Consider the following 10,289-nt stretch of genomic DNA (forward strand, 5'->3'; position numbering starts at 1 on the left):
AGAATACGAGACTGAGCCTTTGAGGGCAGCCATCTCCTCCCTGAGGCCTCTGGGGTGGCAGTTAGCTCTCAAAGCTTGTATCATTTATGGTCCAGCACCGTAAGTGCTGTTGCTGACATTATTGGCTTGGCAGTGAAATCAAGCCTGTGCCCTTGGGGGCGGTGCGGGGGTCTTGCCCGGATGGTCGATGTGATGGTGTCAATGGTAGAAGGAGGCTGGAGACATGGGCACTCTAATCTGATCCCCAACATTCACTGGTTATGTGGCCCTGGGTGCGTCACTGAACCTCCTCTGGCCTCTGTTGCCTTATCTGTAAAATGAAGACAATAATATTTAGCTTGCAGGGCTGGTATCAGAATTACATATTCTGACATTATCAAGGTCAGCTGTGTGTTGCCAAGTCTGAGGTCAAGCCTCAGTCCCCTGTTGCTCCCTTTATCAGTGGCTTGTGACACAGTTGATCAGGCCCTCTGCCTTGAAACACCTGGTGCTCTCTGCCAGGGGACATCACTCTCTCTTAGGTCTCTCTTAACCTCCCGGGCTACTCTTCCTCAGCCTCCTTTGGTGAATCCTTCTCTGGTGAATCCTCCTCTTTGCCCAAATCACAAGTTGGGCTAACCCCGGGGCCCAGTCTTCAGCCCTCTTTTGGGCTCTCCTTACACCCTGCCCCATTTCCTATGCAGTTTCTGTTCAAACAGGTCCAAAGCCAAATCTTGGATACCCTGCCCACAACCAGCTCCTTTCTTTGTAAATCTTCTTCTCTTTCTAAATGGCACCATCAGTTCTCCCGGTTGCTCCAGCCACAATCTTGGAAGCATCTTTGACCTATTTTTCTCCTCCATGCTTAATTCAACAACAAATCTCATTGCTTCCACTTTGGAAACATATCTGCAATCGGGCGACTCCTGTCCACCCTCATGGTTAGGAGCCTAACCCAAACCCTAACACCTCGTACCTGGACTGTGGCATCTGCTGCCTAACCAGTCTCTCAGCTTCCACTCTTGTCTCCCTAAACCCTGTTTTCCTCACAGTAACTAGAATTGTCCTTAATGCATAGAATCAGGACTCTCCTTCATCTCAAAGCTCTCCAACAGCTTCAGAATAAAATCCATGTCCCCAGGATGCTCCCAGAGCCTGTGACCCCTCTGGACTCATGCCCTCCTTCTGTTCATTTTGCTCCATCACTGCTCACTTCCCAGCTACCCCTCCAACACACCAATGCACCCCCACCTCACGGCCTCTCCCTGCGCCTTGCCCTCCACTGGATTGCCCTTCCCTTGATATCTAGAAGGCTGAATCTCCCACCGCTTTTAGATTCCTGCTCAAATTGCACCTCTTCTTTTTTTTTTCTTTATAAATTACCCTGTCTTGGGTATGTCTTTATTAGCAGCATGAAAATGGACTAATACACCTTTCCAGGCTACCTTCACAGTGGGTTCACTTATGAAACACATTGTCTTACATCCATAATAATGGTTTACTCTATTTAGTGTAAATGAGGAAGCTATGTGATAATAGCTGGAATATTCTGTCTAAGAGGAAGAAAAGAAACCAAAGTAACCATAGCTTATACAGAAGAAATGACAGCACTTAAGAGATGAAGTCTGGAACAAAGTCTGGGTATTAAGCCATAGAACATCCTTATAGGAACTTGGACCTGTCACCTGCAGCAATTTGGTCACAACTCTGCATATGTAATGAGCATGTAAATAAATTCTCCTTTACTCCTGGAGAAGATGTTAGTGATCTGCTACCAGCTGAACACATGTTTGTAGTAGGGATGACAGGTTCACTGGATCCATCTCTCCCTGATCTGGTTTCCGTTGTGACCGGTCGCTTGTCTTTCTTTGCAAGGCAGCTGGCCAGGGTTGTAGAAATTGCACCTCATCTTAGAGTCTCTCTTGACTCCTCTATCTGAAATTGCATGCTATTTCAATCTCCTCGTTCTGCTTTTTTTTTTTTTTTTTTGCTTTCCTTGTTGCTTGGCATGGTGTATTTACTTGCTCATTAAAAAGATTATGTGTCTTCCTACTTGAACGTGAGCCACGTGACAAAAGGGACTTCAAATATATTCCTTATCGCTGTATCCGCAACACCTAGGACAGAGCCTGGCGCCCGGTGGTTTGCCAATAAAGGTTTGTAGGATGGATGAGTGAGTAAAAAAAAAAAAATGGCTCGCTTAGTGCCTAGCCTAGAAAATGCACCCACAAAATGATTATTGTATCATAATAATGGTCCTTTATGGAGAAAATGGGCCAAATTAGAGGGGAAGGACTTGATTCCGATCTTAAAGTTAGATCCTGAATGGAAAAATACTTAATCCCTTGGGCAGTTTCATCATTAGTATGAATCAGAGGTTCCTTTTCTGGAATGGAAGATAGATTGTCATTTGATCCAGAAATTACTGCCCAGAACTATCCTGGCCAATAGTTCTGTTCTCCTGCCTAAATTCCTTCTTCATCTGACTCCAGATTCCCTGTTTCTGCCTAGGGTGCATTCATTCCTCCCTCCCTCCCTCCCTCCCTCCCTCCCTCTCTTCCTTCCTTCCTTCCTTCCTTCCTTCTTCTTTCTCTTTTTCTTTCTTTCTCTTTCTTTCTCTTTCTTTCTTTCTTTCTTTCTTTCTTTCTTTCTTTCTTTCTTTCTCTCGCTCTCTTTCTTTTTTGGAATCAGGGTCACACTCTGTCATTCAGGTTTGAGTGCAGTGCTTCTCATAACTCACTGCAGCCTCAACCTCCTGGGCTCAAGTGATCCTCCTGCCTCAGTCTCTCAAGCAGCTGGGACTACAGGCACACACCGCCATACCCAGCTAATTTTTAAATTTTTTGTAGAGATGAGGTTTTGCTATGGGGCCTGCGTGCATTTCTTTGAAATGACCCTGAGCATGCTACCACCCAGTGATTCCACCCCTAAGGCATAAAGCTTTCCAGTGGCTGCAATGCAAGACCCTGTCTTAAAAAAAATAAAAATAAAAAGACAGCGCTGTTACACATTTCAACAGAGCCGGTTAAAAGACATTTATCAGAATTCTGCTGAGCAGACTTTGAAATTAGTTCTGCTCAGATATTGGACCTTCTTATCTCCGCAGACAAATAGATACAGCCCCGTGTACTGTGGGCAGGAAGTGGGCCTTTGATCTCTGTGGGGAGACCTGCTTTATAGCACTTTAAAAAATCGAATTATGTTCTGTGTAAGTTTATTTTGAGGACGTCATACTCTATGGAAACAAGTAGGATTCCTTTATCAGAAAGGAGATTGTAGGTTCTACAATCACAGAGCAAATATACGGTGCCGCTCTGCTGATCATACAGTGACTATTTGATGAAGTTCAAATACTTGATGGAAAGGAGCAAAACAGAGGAGGATATTGATACACACACATGCACACGCACACACACACACAGGCATAGATTGTGGGGAGAGGGAAAGAGAGAAAGGGAGAGAGACAGGGAGGAGGTGAGAGAGGGAGAGGGGGAGAAGGTGAGGAAAAGGGTGGGAGGGAGAGGGAGAGAGACAAAATAACTCTTCAAATTTGAGAGAGATGGAAAGGATTCCAGCTGATGACAGCTACGGGCGTTACTGTATTTTACTTCTGCACCTAGTTGGTGAGCTAGGAGCTAGGGGCAGAGTAAGAGTTATTATTTCCTTCCTTTTATTTTTCTCTTTTTAGCTTCTAGCCTATCTGGGCAGGAAATAATCTGTCACCAGCATGGCCCAACCAACAAGCAGAGCCCTGAGATGGGCAGGGAGCATTTGGTCCCCTGTGAGTTGTAGGAGGTTACCCTGAAATCTGAGAGGTGACATGGCTTACCAGGATCCCAGAGCGAGTGGAGTGGGGACCCCCCCTGGAATCTTACAGTTCAGACTCTCAGCCTGCCTGCTTCTGTCCACACACACACAGGAGATTTTCAAACCACGCTCCTTGAGAGGGAGGAGGGAGGTGCCGAGGCAGCTGTGACTCTCACGCCCATCTTTAATCAGAGCAGCTCCGCTCAGACTTTTTAAAAAAATGTTAGTTCATGCCTTTTATTAACTCATACACAATTACTTGTCTTGTGTTTTGTTGAAGCAATCAGTCAGACAACAATTTGCCACGGTAATTTCGCTCCAAGTGGCTGGCCATAAACACTCCAGTGCCACAATCATCTGAAGGGCATTTCCAAAGAAGGCAAGTAATTTGGCCATTCTCATCCATTTTCTAGTATTTCAAGTCAGCCAGTTAACCTTCTTTCTCTCCTGCTTATTCTTCTTGGGAGTGCTGTAAGATTTCTTCATTTTCTTAGAACCACCATGAAGTCTTACCACAGGATGAAGAGTAGACTTTTTTTTGAAAGTTGTAGTCAGCTGGGCGTGGTGGCTCACGCCTGTAATCCCAGCACTTTGGGAGGCCAAGGCGGGTGGATCACGAGGTCAGGAGTTCGAGACGAGCCTGGCCAAGATGATGAAACCCAGTCTCTACCACAAATAAAAAAAAATTAGCTGGGCGCGGTGGCTCATGCCTGTAATCCCAGCACTTTGGGAGGCCGAGGTGGGGGATTGCTTGAGCTCAGGAATTCAAGACAAGCCGGGGCAACATGGTGAAACCCTGTCTCTACTAAAAATACAAAAATCAGCCAGGCATGGTGGTGTGTGCCTGTAATCCCAGCTACTTGGGAGGCTGATGTGGGAGCATCACTTGAGCCTAGAAGGTGGAGGTTTCAGTGAGCCAAGATTGTGCCACTGCATTCCAAACTGGGAACCTGGGTGACACAGCAAGACTCTCTCTGAAGAAAGGAAGGAAGGAAGGGAGGGAGGGGAAAGAGAGAAAGAAAAGAAAAGAAAAGAAAAGAAAGAACAAAGAAAGGAAGAAAGAAAGAGTCAAAGTACATCCATCTTTTTCTTCCAGTTGCTTTCCAGCAAAGATCCACCTTTGCTGATCAAGAGGAATTCCTTTCTTATTCTGGGTCTTGGCCTTTACATTTTCTGTCATATCCAAGGGTTCGACCTTGAGGATGACGGTCTTCCCCTTAAAGATTTTTATTAAAAAATCTGTATTTTGGTGGCGGTTCCACTGCAGATGGCAGATTGAAAAGCCAGAATATTTTCTGCGTTCAGGATCTTGTAGTAGGTTGACAGAAAAAAAGAGGTTTGAAAATACAACAAAGGGAGGGTACATTAGAAAGGGTAGTCCACACTAAAAGACTGGGAAAACCTAGTAACTAAGAACACAGATTCTAGAACTGGACTCCGTGGATTCAAATCCCAGCTATGCCTCATATGATTTGCATTTCTTTGTCTGTAAAATGGATAGATGGAAGCAGTTGTACCTCCTAGGGTTGAGAGTGTTACATGAGTGGATGTACGTGACACACTTAGAAAATGCACTCAGTAACTGCCTTCTTAGCTTTTAACTCGGGGGTGGGAAACCCAGGTTAGATTAAGCAGCTGTTGCTAATTGCTAATCAGGGGAGAAGTCAAAATTCCCTTCAATAACTAGTTCTGTCACTCCACTTCATTCTTTAATATTGATGCTTCGTCAAATTAATAAGGACATTTTATTTGGTTAGCCCCTTTGGTTGGAATGAAGAAAAAATTACTCTGGATAGCTCAAGAAACAAATTAAATAGGATAGGGAACATAGTGATTATTATAAGCATAATGATGGGCAAAAAGAGGAAACAAAACTCTCAGAACAGGATGAGAATGGGTTCTTGAATGCGGGACCCCATGCGATGTGGCTTCTGCAGGTGGAACAGCCACGTCCCCATCGGTCTTCAGAAGCAGGAGCTGGTGGCTTCTTGCTGGAACAGCCCATTGTCCACTCATTCTCATGCATCTGTTTTGGGACAGTGGGGTGACCACTTTGTTTTAATTGCTTATGTAATTGTCTGCCTTTCCCTATGAGGTGCAGTCTTAGCGTGGGCAGCACCCAGCCAGGCTCACTACTGCTTGTTGGCAGAGCACCTAGCACATGACAGTCACTCCACAAATGGTAGCTGGCTAGATGGTGTATCAGGTAGGATATGGGGAGGCTTCCTCGCTCCCTCTCCTGCTGCTTCTCTTCTGTACCCTTCTGCCCATCTCCTGCCTGCAGCCTCTCTGCCTCTTCCGCCGCACTCCCATACTGCTAGTCATGGTCAGATTCCCAAGAGAGAGAACGTTGCAATGATCTAGCTTCTCTTGCTGCTCTCCTCAGTCACTGATTCATTCTTCCATCCACCTGCCTACGTGTCCACCCATCTCTTCGTCTTTTGTTGCTACTGAGTATCTGTTTTCCTTTCACTTCTCCAGTTCCTCCCATGGGGCTTTGGTGGGATGGACCCCACCCCAGATCTAGCCATTGCATTGGCCACTGGAATGGCTTCAGAGAAAGTCGTGTGCCCAATTTAGGCTAATGAGAGAACAGCTGGTTCTTATCTGGACCATGTGGTGTAAGAACAAGATCTTGTCTGCCTGGGTGTTCTGGGCCAACCCAAGGAGCCACACAAGATAGGATGGAGTGGGAGACAGGTACAGAGAGAGAGGGAAAGGTTGATTAGATACTGGATGACGTGGTTTGAGTTACTGGATCAAGTCTCATTTGAAGCTAGAACTATTCCTGAACATCCAAGATTTTTTAGCTATTACATTCCTTTAGCCAGTTTTAATTGGGTGCTTTAACTGGGTTGCTTGCAACCCAAAGGATCCTACCTGACAGACCATCTAGCCAGCTATCATTTGTGGGGTGACTGCCATGTGCTAGGTACTCTGCCAACAAGCAGTAGTGAGCCTGGCTGGGTGCTGCCCATGCTGAGGCTAGGTCTCATAGGAAAAGGCAGACAATTACGTAAGCAATTAAAACAAAGTGGTCACTCCATTGTCCCAAAGCAGAGAGTGGATGATTGGATTGGCTCCATTTTTTTAAAGCCAGTCTTTACATACGTTTATGTGCGCCTATGCACAGGAAAACATTAGAGATGTGATCTGTTGGCTTATTTTACACTTTGCTTTATTTTTGCAGTGAACCTTAATTACTCTAAAATCAAGGGGGGAAATGCTATTAGAATCAAAATGATAAGTATGGTAAGCATTGTCCTGGGAGAGGTACTGGATGCTGTTAGGAGCACTTAGCAGGGACTGGCTTTAGGCAGCTGCATAACTGCAGGGAGCAGTAGAGAAGGTTCAGTGAGGCTCGCTTGTGCATAGAGACCTTCCTGCCTCTGCCTGTATAGGCCCACCCTTAGCAAGGCCCTGGGGGTATCGGCTGGTCAGAGAAGCCAGGCACAGGAGCCTGGAGTCCCTGGCCCCTTCTCCAGACTGTCTGGGGCGTTGGCTCCCTGATCTGGCCAGGAGCATTTCCCCAGCTCATTCCTCTGCCTTATGGTGGAGAGCTGGTTACTGGAAACACAAAGCCCTTTCCTTTCAGGGCTCCAGAAGCTGAACATTAAGAAACCATTGCAAATACAGTAATTGCTCAGAATGAGCATTAATGTCCTATTAAATAGAGGTGGCTGCTGTGGCTGGAATGTCTAATTCAGCAGCCATTTCCTGAGAACCATGTTAATGTGATTTGAGCTAATTACCTCCTCTCTGCCTAAGCTCAGTCCAGAAATTACTGAGGCCTCTGCCCTTCAGTCTTTGGAGAAGCACAAGAATCCCTCACTCCCTTTCCCGGCAGGGGAGTTCCGGAGGTTCAGGCAGCAAGCAATCATCAATCAGTCAGCGATTGGCCACTCTGTGCTTGACATTGGACTAGGTGCTGAGGAGGTGGGGACACTCATTAAATCTCATTCTGTGCCTTTGAGGCATTTGACATTTGTCTAAGAAGTCAGGACAACCGTGGCTAAGAAATGAAAGAATTGGAGAACATACAGGACAGCGTGGACTCTTCATTAGTTCAGTCATTCTTGGTGGTAGAGGGCACACTGGTGGATAACACAGCTCTGGTCCCACAGTCATGGGAGCTTATGTTCTAATGAGACAGACATTGACTAAGCAATTGCGCAGTGGTTGACTAACCACAACAGTAATATGCGTGATGGATTATTACAGGATGTCATGAGAGAATAAAATGAGGAGTGGGGTGGAAACTGACCTAGCCTTTGGGGAAGGGGGTCCGAAAAAGCCTCCAAGGGAATAGGAGACCCGAGAGTGAGCAGGAATGAGCAGAGCACAGGAGCGAAGGGGATCTCTTCACCTCCGCACTGTTTGCGGAGTACGGGGGCTGGACACAGAGAGGAAAGGGCAGGGTGGTGCCCGGTAAAGCAGTACTGTCTCTCTGTCTTGCTGCCTGCAGCAGCATGTCGTGGTGCCCACTGCCAGGACCTTGGAGTTGGGAGACCTGGGTTCCAGTGGCACCTCTAGCTTTGTGTCCCCAGAGGAGTTACTCACGTGTTATTGAGAACACACGGTGCACACCTGGGTTTCACCTCCTCAGGGGAAAACACTGGAGATTACTAACTTCCAGTGCGAAAATCCCAAGATTATGTAAATTCTAGGTTCTGAGTCCTGCAGCAATGATATGGAACCATCCTGCAAGGGTCTGTAGGGATTGGAAGGGGAGAGAGTGTAGGGGGCCAAGTCAGACTATGGGGTCTGAGGGTATAAAGGGTGGTTCCATTCTGCGACCAGGAGCAAGTTCTCTTCCTTTCTGGGCCCTGCAGCTGCACTGTCCCAAGCCCTACAATTGGGCTTGTCTTGCGCAGCCCTCACTCCTGCAGTTGAGTTCTAGTCCAGCTAGAATTCCAGTCATGGAGACTACTTGAGTTCTTTTCCTGGGGCCTCTTGATCCCCTTGTAAATCAGAGACTGAGGACAGAGACTTGATGGCAAAGGGAAGGGGGTGAGCAGAGGATCTGGACACAATTCCACCTCTGGCCTTATTAGTGAGGTGACTGGTAGATGCTGTGAAATGCACCCAGACCCCTCTTCAGGAATGAAGGACTTACTTGCCCAGCTTCTGGGAGTGCCGCCAGAGGTGGCTTTCAGCCGTCCGCCCTGGATCACCTCACCTGAAAAAAATAGCCCGTCCCAAAGTCATGCCTCTTTCCAGGGGCAGCCTGTGATCAGGGACTGATCCAAGCCAGGGTATAAAGGCCTGGTTCCCTCTACCCAACTTGAGATAACTCCAAAGGGTCAGCTCAGCTCAAAAATTCCTCTCAGGGTTGACTGAAATCTTCATTAAGACGGCATCGCAGCTCAATGTTTCCCATCTCTTCCTGGCAGTCCTGTACGCAGAGCTTTGTCTCAGGTTCTGCTTCTCCGGGAACCCAACCTGCAACCATGCTCTTCGACAAGCCCCTTCAGCGTTTTGTGCCTCAGTTTCCTCATTTGTAAAATGGGGATAATAATGACCACACTTCAGGTTGTTGAAAGGATTTAAAAAACAAATTCCTGGTGGTGGGATCATTTATAAGGGTATTTGCGTTTCGTCATGACTTGGAGAATCTTACCAGCATTGAGTGGCAATCAAAAATGTTTCCAGATGTGGCCAAATGACCCTGGGGAGGAGGGGGAGTCAGAATCACCCCTGGTGGAGAATTAGTGGTTTTAAAAAGGGAGAGGGGGGTGGGCATGGTGGCTCACGTCTGCAGTCCTAACACTTTGTGAGGCAGAGGCAGGAGGATCACTTGAGGCCAGGAGTTCAAGACCACCAGCCTGGGCAACACAGTGAGACCCCATCTCTACAAAAAAATTAAAAAATTAGCTGGACGTGGTGGCTCATGCCTATAGTCCCAGCTACTAGGGAGGCCGAGGTGGGAGGACTGCTTGAACCCAGGAGGTTAAGGCTACAGTGAATCATGATCATCATGCCACTGCACTGTAGCCTGGGCAACAGAGCAAGACTCTGTCTCTTAAAAAAATATTTAAAGAAGAAAAGGGAGCGGGAAAAATCATTTATCCATTTCCCTTGGTGATTACACATCAAGGCACAAACACCACTCAACACTTCCCAGCCTCCCTGAGGCTGTGGCCTGGCCATCACTTTCTTCATTAGACAGGACTGAGCACCCGCTGCTCTCTCTCCCTGGAGGGGAGGGACTGGCAGCCATTGTTTCTTTCCAGGAGAACCTGGGCTTCTAATTTCATCCGGTGCGTAAACTGTATTGGGCACTGGACAAAGCTCTCAGTTAGTACAAGGGATGGTCCAGGTGAGGGCTCATTTGATCCCATCACAAATCCCCGCAGGGTCCTCTCAGCAGCAGGGAGCAGGACTGGGCCTCTGACCCCCGGTGACTGTAGGTGCTCCTTTCCTGGATGCTCAGTGAGGTGGTTCCCTAGCAACAGCACAGCATCCTAGCAGCCCCAGGGCACATGAACCACAGACAGAGGGCA

At 47.2% G+C, this 10,289-nt stretch overlaps 1 pseudogene; it reads right to left on the reverse strand.

Annotated features, from left to right (window-relative positions):
* Positions 1-4,041: 4,041 nt before the first annotated feature.
* LOC109023791 (ubiquitin-ribosomal protein eS31 fusion protein-like) lies at positions 4,042-6,111 on the reverse strand (annotated as a pseudogene).
* Positions 6,112-10,289: the final 4,178 nt, after the last annotated feature.

This window comes from Gorilla gorilla, chromosome 19 (genome assembly GCF_029281585.2).
Source record: "Gorilla gorilla gorilla isolate KB3781 chromosome 19, NHGRI_mGorGor1-v2.1_pri, whole genome shotgun sequence".
NCBI lineage: Eukaryota > Metazoa > Chordata > Mammalia > Primates > Hominidae > Gorilla > Gorilla gorilla.